At 40.1% G+C, this 11,127-nt stretch overlaps 1 long non-coding RNA gene across 1 annotated transcript; it reads right to left on the reverse strand.

The window, feature by feature from the left end:
* Positions 1 to 211: 211 nt before the first annotated feature.
* LOC113929694 lies at positions 212 to 2,264 on the reverse strand. The gene is made up of 3 exons (XR_003522290.1): positions 2,166 to 2,264; positions 580 to 816; positions 212 to 373 (listed from the first exon to the last, which is right to left on the reverse strand). It is a non-coding gene; the product is annotated as an uncharacterized LOC113929694 (long non-coding RNA).
* Between the last annotated feature and the right edge of the window lie 8,863 nt (positions 2,265 to 11,127).

Here is an 11,127-nt window from a genome sequence, read left to right on the forward strand (position 1 = left end):
TAGTTACACGCAAACATACAAACATAAATAGAAACAGAAAAGCCTAAACGGATATACACCAAAACAGCAGATTGGTACTTATATTTTAGAGAGTTTTATTTTCTTCTTTTTTGGTGGTACTCAGGAATAACATATAATAAAGTGGTTCCAAAATGCTACACTCCAAACCGTAGGCTCCCGAATAGAAGCAGCCGCCGGAGACATCCTAGAGGTTAGCAGGACAGGAGGGAAAAGGGGCTACAGAGACCTTGGAGAGTCTCACAGTTAGAAAAACAGTTGACTGAGCTCAACTTCCAAGGATGAGGAACATCTGGAGAGCCTGGCCGCAAGGTGTGCGCACAGAATGCAAAGTACTCGAGACTGCAGCAAGGATCTGGATGAAGCGAAAAACATGTTTAATTTTTTAGAGAATTCCTTTTTCTGAAAAGTACATTTTAAAAGGAAAAACTGGTTATGTTCTAGAACACCAGTAATTCCTACATGCTGTGTTTTTAACAATACAGTAGGCAGATAATAAAAATTAATGAGTTACTGAGTGTGGTATGCAGTTCTTTATGAATTAAATTTAATCACAACTACCACTGGAAGATTCCTCTTTTTGCCAGCAGCTCTTGTCCTTCCACCTGTGGCCAATGAACTTCGGATACAAGATAGATCTTCATTGTGAATCAGCTGTAACAAACGGCACACTTCATTGTAAGGTTACTTCAAATGCCGAGGAACTAGTGTCTACTGCCGTGAGCACCTCCAAATGAAACGTCAGCAGCTTCATTATGCCGGGGAATTTTTAATTCCTGTTTCTCTGGATCACGTGTTCTATTTTCCAAAGAATTTCCAATCCACAAAAGAAAGAGTGAAGAAGGCATGTGATGGATGTATTCAGTCCACCCCACCTACTCAGAGCTCAGACCCCCAAGCAGACACTCCCTGCCCTGCAGCTCACACAAGGATGTTCTTTGGATTCTTCCGGCAATAGCCGGTAGTTTAGGACAACAAAATCCTGTGCCCTTCTTAATCCATGGGCACTTCCCTTCACACCACAAATACTGCCCTTTGTCTCTCCTGAAGTCATGTAAGAATACAGAGAGCAGGGGAAAAAAGCTTGGAAGTGAACGTTTTAAAGAGGGGCAACACCACATTCCCGAGGCTTCTAACAAGTCTGAAGAATACCCCTGACAAATGTCATTAGTAAGACGTACACAGAGCTTATGTGGGATCAGGGCCCATTCCAGGCACTACACGATAGTAAATGAGTTAATCATCACAAGAAACCCGAGTGGGTACTATGACCATCCCCACTTTGGGGTGGGGAAACTGAGGCAGGGTGAGGCGCAATAGGTTGCCAGGTCAGGGTCGCTACTGTAACACGGTGCCCCCAAGAATAACTCTGAGGCTAAACTGTACCCGTTGGCTGACCTCTGCCCCCACACATCTGAACGGCATTCTGATGCAGCACGGGGTGCATCACAACAGTCTTCTTTCAGACCACCTCTTCCACAAATCTCATCTGAAAGGATGCTCAATCATTCATCTCTCCAAATCTCTACTTCATTAGCCATGTTTCACTGCACTTGAGAGCACGTTTCCCTAGGACACACCACCCTACACTGACCACACAATGGCCGTCTACCTAAGGTAGCCCAGAGGTACCAGGACTTTGCTTACGGCTAAGGTGTCAGCGATCATAAAGACAGGGAAAGAGGTCACACTGCTCTGCGCCCTCCAACAGAGAGGAGAAGCAGCTCCTCTTCCTCTCGTGCACCCCACACACTAGAAACTCAGAACCCTGTCCCCTCCCTCCTTTGCACTTGGCTCCAAACCACCCAGTGCAGTAAAAAATCAGGCTGGTGCCTTCAAACCCAGCATTTTATTGTGTGAGGTCAAGACGAAATCTAGGAGTAGCACAACCACAGCTGAGACTTTCTCGGCTCCAAACCAGAGACAGAATCCAAACAGGCATTTCCCAAGAAATAGAAAGCATAATCAGCTTTTAAAGTCTATAGCTATTGGCAGGTTCTGGTGCTTTCACCAAGGTCTATAAACATTCAAGGCATCCATCAAGACCCTAGAAAGAGGACTGCAGTTCTTTCACTTAAAGCACCAGACTGATTTCTGAGGTACCTATAACGTAACAGTAACGAAATCACAAAAAAGGAAAAAATTACCAGTTGTACTGCACAATCAACTAGAATTCACTTTCCTCCGTGAATTGTGTGCTCCGCTCCTTGTGTTTCCCCAACAGCCATCAGCCTGCACCCTCCCCACCACTTCCAGTGCCACCAGCTTCAGCCCAGCACAGAGCAGGCGCCTTTGTCCACAGGGACCGAGGCTCCCTGGCCCCGAGCCCCTCACACAGAGGACAGGGCCAGGCCGCCCCCGCGCCAGACTCTCGAGAGGGTGGATCACAACATCCCGCCATGACTCATCCACATTCTTGAGGAGACCAAGAGTCATACCGGATGGCTAACAAAATTTTTTAAAAAACTGTTTCTTAGAATTTATTACTTTTTATACTAAGAACATAAAAAAGGTAATTTGAATATAAGATCTTATCTTCATATCCTTCCATTATTAAGCACAAAGCCAGAAATATCTGACCAGGAAACAGGTTCTGAAAAATATCACCTCCCTAAATTGATTGTGAAGAATCCTGTCAGAATTAAGATAACGTCTGCAAGGCTTTTGCAGTCCTTGGGGGGAAAATGTTTCTGGAAACCAAGGAATAAAGCTTGTTATTTTCCTCTTATTTCTATTTATTTTTAACAAAGATGCCAAAAGGAAGACTCTAGCATGGTTACCTTCTAAGTAATCACCTCGGGAAGCTACAGACTTATTCCAGCACACACTACAGAAACACTGCCAGTGCTCAAAGCCATCTGGAAGCTCTCTTTTCAAGTTGCCTATTATAGCCTGTGGCACATTCTCTAATGTAGTAAACTGTTATTCTTTCAGAACCTATTAGAATTTGGGAAATAAGTAAATTATTCCATGCCAAGTATAGGTGAATAGAATAATGAAACTTGGTTACTGTAAAAAAAAAAAAAAAAAGTCATGAATGTACTTGGTATATCAGGTATCTAATTACTACACAACAGACCACCCCAAAACATAGATTCAAATCAATGACATTATTTCTTATGACCCTGTAAGTTGATTAAGCTCTTCTTAAAAATTATAAATCATTAATAAAAATTATAACAGAATGGAATGGAATGACTGGTATTCACAACACTAGCGACAGTATTTAAAATTACTTCAGCTTGTATACAAGGCCTTCAAAGTGCCCAGAAATGTTGGGCTGACTATATGCTACTTTCACAAGATGATTAACAGGACTTTTATTTTTATCTTTTTTCCCAAAACTGTCAATTTGACTGCCAGGTAGGTCCACCTACACCTCCAGGCCCAGATTTCCAATCACTTCTCTGTTTTTGTTTTTACTTAGTATAGATCTTGTGATTTGCAGACAACCTATATTTAAAAAAAAAAAAAACAAGCAATTTATTGAGTTAATATATGAACAGAATTATTATTTTCAAAGTAAATCTGACTAAGTGAAGCAATAAAAATGAACCTCTCCCTTTCTCCAAGCGATCATCTCAGACCACAGCTCCTCCTACCCTCCAGGAAAAGGTTCTGTTATCAGAGTAGTCATGCTTAATCCTCAAAGTTAACAAATAATACAGCCAAACATAGCAGTCTAAAAACTACAGAACATGACCTGAGCAAAGTATTACACTCAATTGCAATGTATTTATCTGTAATCAACTCAGTGTTAAAAAGTCCTATTCAAAAGCAGGTTTTAATCTTTAAAAACTGCTGTAGCTCAGGTATAATCTGAACTCTTACTATACTTTTGTTGTTTGGTAAATAGAAGCAAAATCTTAAGTTACTCTAAAACAAACGGCAGATCAGAAGGAAGTTTTCCTCTTGGATACAGTTATCTTTGAAAGAATACTGATTTTTAAAACATTATTTAAATGTAGAAAATGAATTTTCAGCTAACCTTGAAAAAGCAAAACCTCAGTCATTTAACAACGGAGAGGAAAAATTAACTGTAAATGGGCAGTTTGTTCACCCGCTGGAACTGAATATATCATCTACCATCGGTAACCACAGCAGAGCAGAAACTGAGAGGAGCACTCTTAATGGACCAATGGCTTTATTACATCCGATGAACCCAAAAACCCAGCAGCTTGTAGTTAAGGCGTTAAGGCTCTCCACTTAACTGCACTTATGTCTGCCTCCCCCACAGCTCCACAGCTGGAAGGTTCTTCAATCTCTACTTGCAGATCCTGCCCACCAATTTCTAGGCTGATCCAAGACCAACGGGGGAAATACTACATAGACCCAGGCCACTTAGTCCACAGACATGCACCGGACGCTCACACGTGCCATCACATCTTAGGCCCTGGGAGTCCAGATCTGAAAAACAGACGCACACTCCCTGACCCAAGAAGCAGACCCATCCCACAGGGGGAGGCTGAAATTAAACACAGAACAGACACGGTGGTAAGTGTTGAATTCAAGTGACAAGTGCAATGAAAGATTAAGGACAGGGTCCTGTCAAGGGGTCAGAGAAACCTCGCAGAGAGTGACCCTCAAGCTGAGAACTCAGGGTGAGGAAGAATGCCGAAGAGGAGCAGGGTCCTGAGAAGGGCAGGAGAGTCCTCCACGAACAGAATAAAAGCACCCACAGATTGCAGTGAGGAGTGGTATGGCAGCAGGGCCACCTGATAGAATGACGCAGTATGCAAAGCCCCTCGGACACCATGGCTGGCTCCCAGAAGACACTACTGCCATGGCTGGTTCTCCCGCCCTATGGTGGGACAGGGGTGGGGACAGAAGCCAGGGTCCGAATCACTGGCTAGTGGCCAGGGCCCTGCTTTTATGACCCTGCACCAGTCAATCAGCAGAGAATTGTGCTCTAACCTCTGGGTAACACTACCTCAGGTGACCTCTTAATCACAACCATTTACCTTGGGAACCCCAATGCTGGCTACATCCCCTCCTTTACAAGTCTGTCTGGACCCCTTCCAACAGATCTAACTGACCCAGCCCAAAGCCCTTCTCCACAACTCCCTGTCTGGGCAATTGTGTAGCACTACATCTAACTTAAGAAACCAAAATTTAGCAAGAGAACGGCAGAAAAAAAGAGACAGGAATGAGAATACATAATGCCACAGCCCCAGCAAGCTTCTCGAATATCCTCTCCATAAAGTCCAGCCAATAGAATGACATCAAGAGTAGAAATAATCCTTAGTAACAAGTCTCTTCTTAGTGAAAGAAGCTGGAACTTGTTTTACTATTTGAAGGCAGCACATCATTATAATTTTCCAAGAACTAATAGGCTTAAATCATTCAACAAAGAATATTTTCTTGAGAGAAGATAAGATGGCTTTGTGCCTTTCAAAAGAAAGACACCATTCAAAGAATATTTAGCAATTCTGCCTTAATAATCTAAAATCTAATAGTACTGAATTTTTTTAATCAAGGTAAATTCTATTTATTTAAATAACTCGCAACTCTTTTTAACGGAACCTAGAAATAATGAATATTTAATACTTCGAATTCAGTTTTGGAGGATACTTTTCAAGAAAAGATTTTTCCATAGTTTTTAATAAATCAAAAGAAGTACATGTCTAGAAATGAACTATCTTGCCACTATTCACAAAGACTTGAGTTTAATTGGAAGAAGAGTTTTCAAAACGAGTCCCTATTTGGGCAAGCACATCCAAGGCTCTGGGCCACCTAGTCCCATGATGACCCATCTGATTCCAGAGGGGGTCTGAGGTCACAAGTATTAGCAAAAGTGGTTCTTGCAGTTCAGTCAACAGTAGTCGGCTGTGGGCTGACTGAGCAAGATGCAGGGGACCAGGAGGTTCCGAGTGCACAACCTAGTTAAGAGCCTAATGCAAGGGTTTTCTTACTCAGGGCACAATTTCAAGAATAAAATCACCCAAGCTATGCAGCTAAATCCACACCTCTTAGAATGCCCCAAATTCCCAACATTACAGTTCCACATGAAGGTTGTGGTGTAGCTTCCAGAAGTTCTCAGTGAAATGTTAAATGAGAGTTAACACCTTAAATGAAAAGGCAAGACCAAATGATCTGAAATCTCTCGAATCTCTAAAACTCTGGTTCTATACTTAGTACAATTAAGTGTTAGGCAAGGAGTAGGGTCTAAAAGACTAGCAGACCGGGCAAAGATGACCTAGGCAGGCAGGAGAGGGAAACAGGTATAATATAGTGTTGGCTGAAAAATCAAGTCGGAATGTACTTTTATGAAATACAAGTTATACACAAACATCTATATTTACGGAGAAGAAAACTAAAAGTACGTACTTCGAAACTTTAACCATGATTATCTTAGAATGGCAGAACTACAGGGACTTTTTTTCACTTGTTTTCTAAATTTCCACAATGCATATTGCTGGTAGACCTGCTAGTAGTGACCTAGTAGAGGTCTCTTGCAATTCTATACATCATGTAAGCAGAGGCACTATCTTTGCTCCAGCCTATCATTACAAGGATATTTTTACAGCAAATATACTCAGAAGAGAAAGACAGTGTCTCCCTCCAGGGCAAAGGGCAGGTTTGCTTATGACTCTGGAAGGCGGTGAATGTCTCTCTTCAGAGCCAAGAACAGCCAAGCTTACAATCCAGACACCCTAAATTCAGGGTTCCTCTCCTGTAACACAACCACTGTGTATACAAGTGTCAGTTGGCCTTCTGTGTGTCACCCTGCGGGAATCAGGTCTTAAGAGTACTGGTGCAAAAAAACGCTGGTATCATGACAACTAGTACTATCATGAAAGAAACCTAAGAGTTTCACATCTTCTGCCAGCATCTGTCAAACTGCAGCAGGCCAATCTTTTAGCTTTCATAGGTAAAAAAGCTCAGACCCTTCATAGCTCTTGACAAATATGAACTATTGTTACCATCTGAGATGCTCAGAATTAGTAAGAGACAGTTTCCACTGCTTGCAACCAAAAGCCATGCCTAATGATACAACCGCTTTAAGAATCAAGTCTTTAAATGTTCTGTAAGGAAGGAAGGAAGGAAGGAAGGGAGGAAGGAAGGAAGGAAGGAAGGGAGGGAGGGAGGGAGGGAGGGAGGGAGGGAGGGAGGAGAGAGAAAGAAAAAAAAAAAGGAAGGGAGAAGGATCCAGAAGACCCTCACCTCTACAATATAGCACTGGACAGGTCAAAGGACATTCTCATTTTTACTGCACCCCTGCTGTATGAAGGTGCTGTGCCTGGAGCTAAGGACAGAGCTGAGGACAAGAGAGACAGGAAGCATCTCAATACACACATGTATGTACCTACCACCACAGTAACTACATGAACCAGGACAAGGTGCTTTCAGAGGGCAGGAGAGTGGAGTCAGAGCAAGTCTGAGGGGGGTTAGGGAAGGCATTCTTGACATTCTACAGATGTCACTTAACGGTGCACAAGGAGACTTTTTCTCCTGGTAGGCCCATCTTCATCCCAGAGAAAGTTTACAAATTTAAATATACCAGCCCTCCATTCTTTCAATCCAACTATGTTTTTATAATTATAGAATAACAGTGTAATTACAAGATTAGTGCCAAGCAGTAGACTGATGAGCATTTCATGACTATGGTCTAACACGAAGCCAATTCAGAATCCCTTAAAGTTGTTAAATCATTAATCACAGCGAATGGACTTTGATAACCTTTGCACATAAAGTGTTTAGATTATCCAATGAATGACACATGAAAATTTAAGCTTAAGGCTCTTTTAACACTTCATATGGTACCTTGCAGCTAGAAGGTGGTTAACAAATGAAAACAATAATTGAGATTATCTAAGAATACTGGACTCAGCAAGAACATTACATTTGCCCTCAATCCACTCTCTGACTGTGGGCAAGTCACTTAACCTCCCAGGCACCAAATGCCTCATCTGTCATAAGAATGGATTATAGCAAGGTTATCACGACTTCTTCTAAAGGTAGAAGAATTACTTCAACTCATTAAACCACCATTTAGTGGCAGTGCTCCATTTCACATATAATGTATCCTGAAAAACATGTACGTTCTAAATGACAGGCATAAAATGCGTGATAATTTCAGCTGGGTTCAGAAATGTGTGATTGCCAATCACAACTAATCTTTGCTGTTAAAGAAAAGCCTTTTCCCCCCAATGAAAGTAACATACCTGCCAAATGGCCATTTGAGGGGGGAGGAGGGAAATGCAGATAACTAGTAACCCCAAAGGCAACCATCACTGACACTTAAATAAGGCTCACTTAGAGTTTTTAAATTTATATAAACACAAATACATGCATAAATTTAGATAAAATCCAGTAAATTCCACATGCGCGCACACACACACACACACACACACACACACCACCAACTAAAATAGAATAAACAAAAAAGGAAGTGCTCAGGAAAAGCCAGGAAGTGCTCAAAAAGTGCTCAGGATGAGTCAAAACTTGACTGGGTTCCCACTGGCTAACCTGGAACAATTTGAACAAAAATAGTAATGATAATAATCAGTAAAATAAAATGAGAATCTATGTGCCCATTCTGATATAAATAAGTAAATAAGAAAGGAAGGCTCTTTCTTACAGTAGGATTCCAACCAATAATAGTAAAATAAGTGAAGAAATTAGAAAATTACCATTTGGCAAATACCATGGTAATAATTATTTTACCTAAAAACCATCAATGGGTATAAAATTAATGAGAGAAAGTACAATGAGAAATGAGAGTGAGATATTTACAGTTTCAAAGAACATCCGCACAAGATACTCATTAGCTACAAAATGAAACATGATTAATTCTACAAAGGAGATCGGTAGGAACCATTCTAAGTCTCCTGATAAAATGCAGAGAAGAACAAAACTTCACTTCTGCAGCATTTCTAACAAAAATGAATAATCTGCATCTAGTCAGGAGGAAAGAGAACACAAATCCAAACTGAGGAACATTCCACCAATTAGCTAGAATTAACTAGTTTGAATTCTTCAAAACTGTCAAGGTCCTCACGATAAGGAAAAACTAAGGAACTCTTCCAGATTAAAGACTAAAGAGCTATGAGACAAAACTCTTGTGTGACCTGGGAATGAACCCAGCACCAGGTAGAGGACTTGACTGAGGAAACGGACAAGGTGTGCCTAAGGTTTGTAAATCGGGTAAAATACGGAATCAATGTAATTGTCCTGATTTTGATCATTTTACTGTGGATGTAACAGAATGTCCTTGGTTTTAGGAAATACACACTGAGGCATCTGGAGGTAAGAGACACAACAACTTCATCACAGTATGTTTCAGGGAAAAAATTTTAGATAATAGATATGATATAGAGAAGGAAGGGGACAGGAATGATATAACTAGTAAAATATTAACTAAATAAGTTAAGGCCGATGATGTACTTATTTTTACTACACTTATTTTACTTATTTAGTTACATCTGCCAAGCACATGACTGCCTAACCGGCTACAAAGCAGTTTTTGGGAACGACATATAGTAACATCTCGTTTTTGACCATGAGAATGAGAGAACAGTGAATGATTCCGTTTGAAAATACTATCTTGAAATTAAAAGAACCAGCTTCAGAATTCAGTCCACCGCTTTTATAAAAGGAAATTAATTTCTATGTGTTCGTATTTTCAAAGTATACATAAACAGAAAATCTGGTCAAGGTACCATCAGTCAGAAGCAGATTTAAATTCCACTAACCCTCAAATAAGCAGTTGAATTTAGTGATACACCCCTGCACGATCTTATCTGTATTGTGCCCACTGTATACTTTCTCCTAAAAGAAAAATGGAAGCAAATAACAATACTGATTTTTAAGTTGCTTAATGCACTTAATTAGAGTTAACCGTGTCATAACCTATTATTATAGTACGTATCACACAATAAACATTAATTCAAAATCGTTATACTAATAGAAGCTGCATGGAAATGCAGTTTAAACAAAATCTCCAAGTCTGAACTCTTGTAATTAGAGCAACTATTGCCACAGATTTCTCAGTTACTTCCCAGCATTTCATTCCTCCCAGCTGTGGAAAACTTTCTACAGAGTTCTCCAAATCTCATAAGCTGCTGAGAACAATGACATACGTGGCATTTGTCCTTAACTATGATCACTCTTTCACCTTTGAAGTAAACTATGCTTTGCAAAGTGATCACTTCCGATATGTAAACTATCATAAAAATAAATCAATACCACACTCAAGTTTTTAAAACTCTGATTTTAAGGGCAGTCCAAATTTAGCTCTGAGGATGGGTAATGTCTACACAGAATTTTGGTTCAATGGAAGGAATAACAAACCAGATCAAGTCAGTGAGCTGATGTGCTTCTGTTAGGCAGACCTTCCCCTCTTCTAGTCTTGGCCTGTAAATGTTCATGGAAAGGCCAAAGACACTTGTTTAGTAAGAAGGGTCCCATTATATTCATTTTATTCACTGTCTTATAGGCAGTTTTGATTTACACCTGGTGTCCCAGCACAGTTATTAATAGCATTGCCTTTCATTCTCAAAAATATTCTGGTTTGTACAACAAAAAATTATCTGGTAACCAACTTTAGGTTTCCAAGAAGTTACTGTGGACTCTTCTTTTGAGATAATGTATATATTACTGAGATAATGTATATATTGCTGTTATTATTAATGCTAAATAGGCTCCTCTTCTTTAGAAAACCACATTATCTCCAAAGATTAGATGCATCATTCTTTCAGAATTTTTTTTCACATTAAGATACATTAACAACTAATTCTAGTTTTTATTACGTTTTCTAAATTCCTTCTATTTTTTTCACATCTTTCATATGCCAACATCCCAATATGTTTAATATAAACAAAAAAGAGGGAAAACACCACCAATAAATAAACTATTTAGGGTTGTTACTGAATACAACGAGGTTAATCAACAAAATCAGGATTTCACAGTGGAGAAGCAGGGCTACCAGCTTCAGGGACATCTCCAGGTCTCCACTGCTTACCCAAAGTAGAGGGTGCCTATGAAACCATTCATACCCCAAAATGGTGTAAAGCAAAGAAGCAATTACCATTTTGTAAAAGCCAAAATCTTCTTTGGATTTCTTTCTATTAGTGAAAACTGGTACTCTAAAGCACGTCTTTCATAAAA

The sequence above is a fragment of the Zalophus californianus genome, chromosome 5 (assembly GCF_009762305.2).
Source record: "Zalophus californianus isolate mZalCal1 chromosome 5, mZalCal1.pri.v2, whole genome shotgun sequence".
NCBI classification, from domain to species: Eukaryota; Metazoa; Chordata; class Mammalia; order Carnivora; family Otariidae; genus Zalophus; species Zalophus californianus.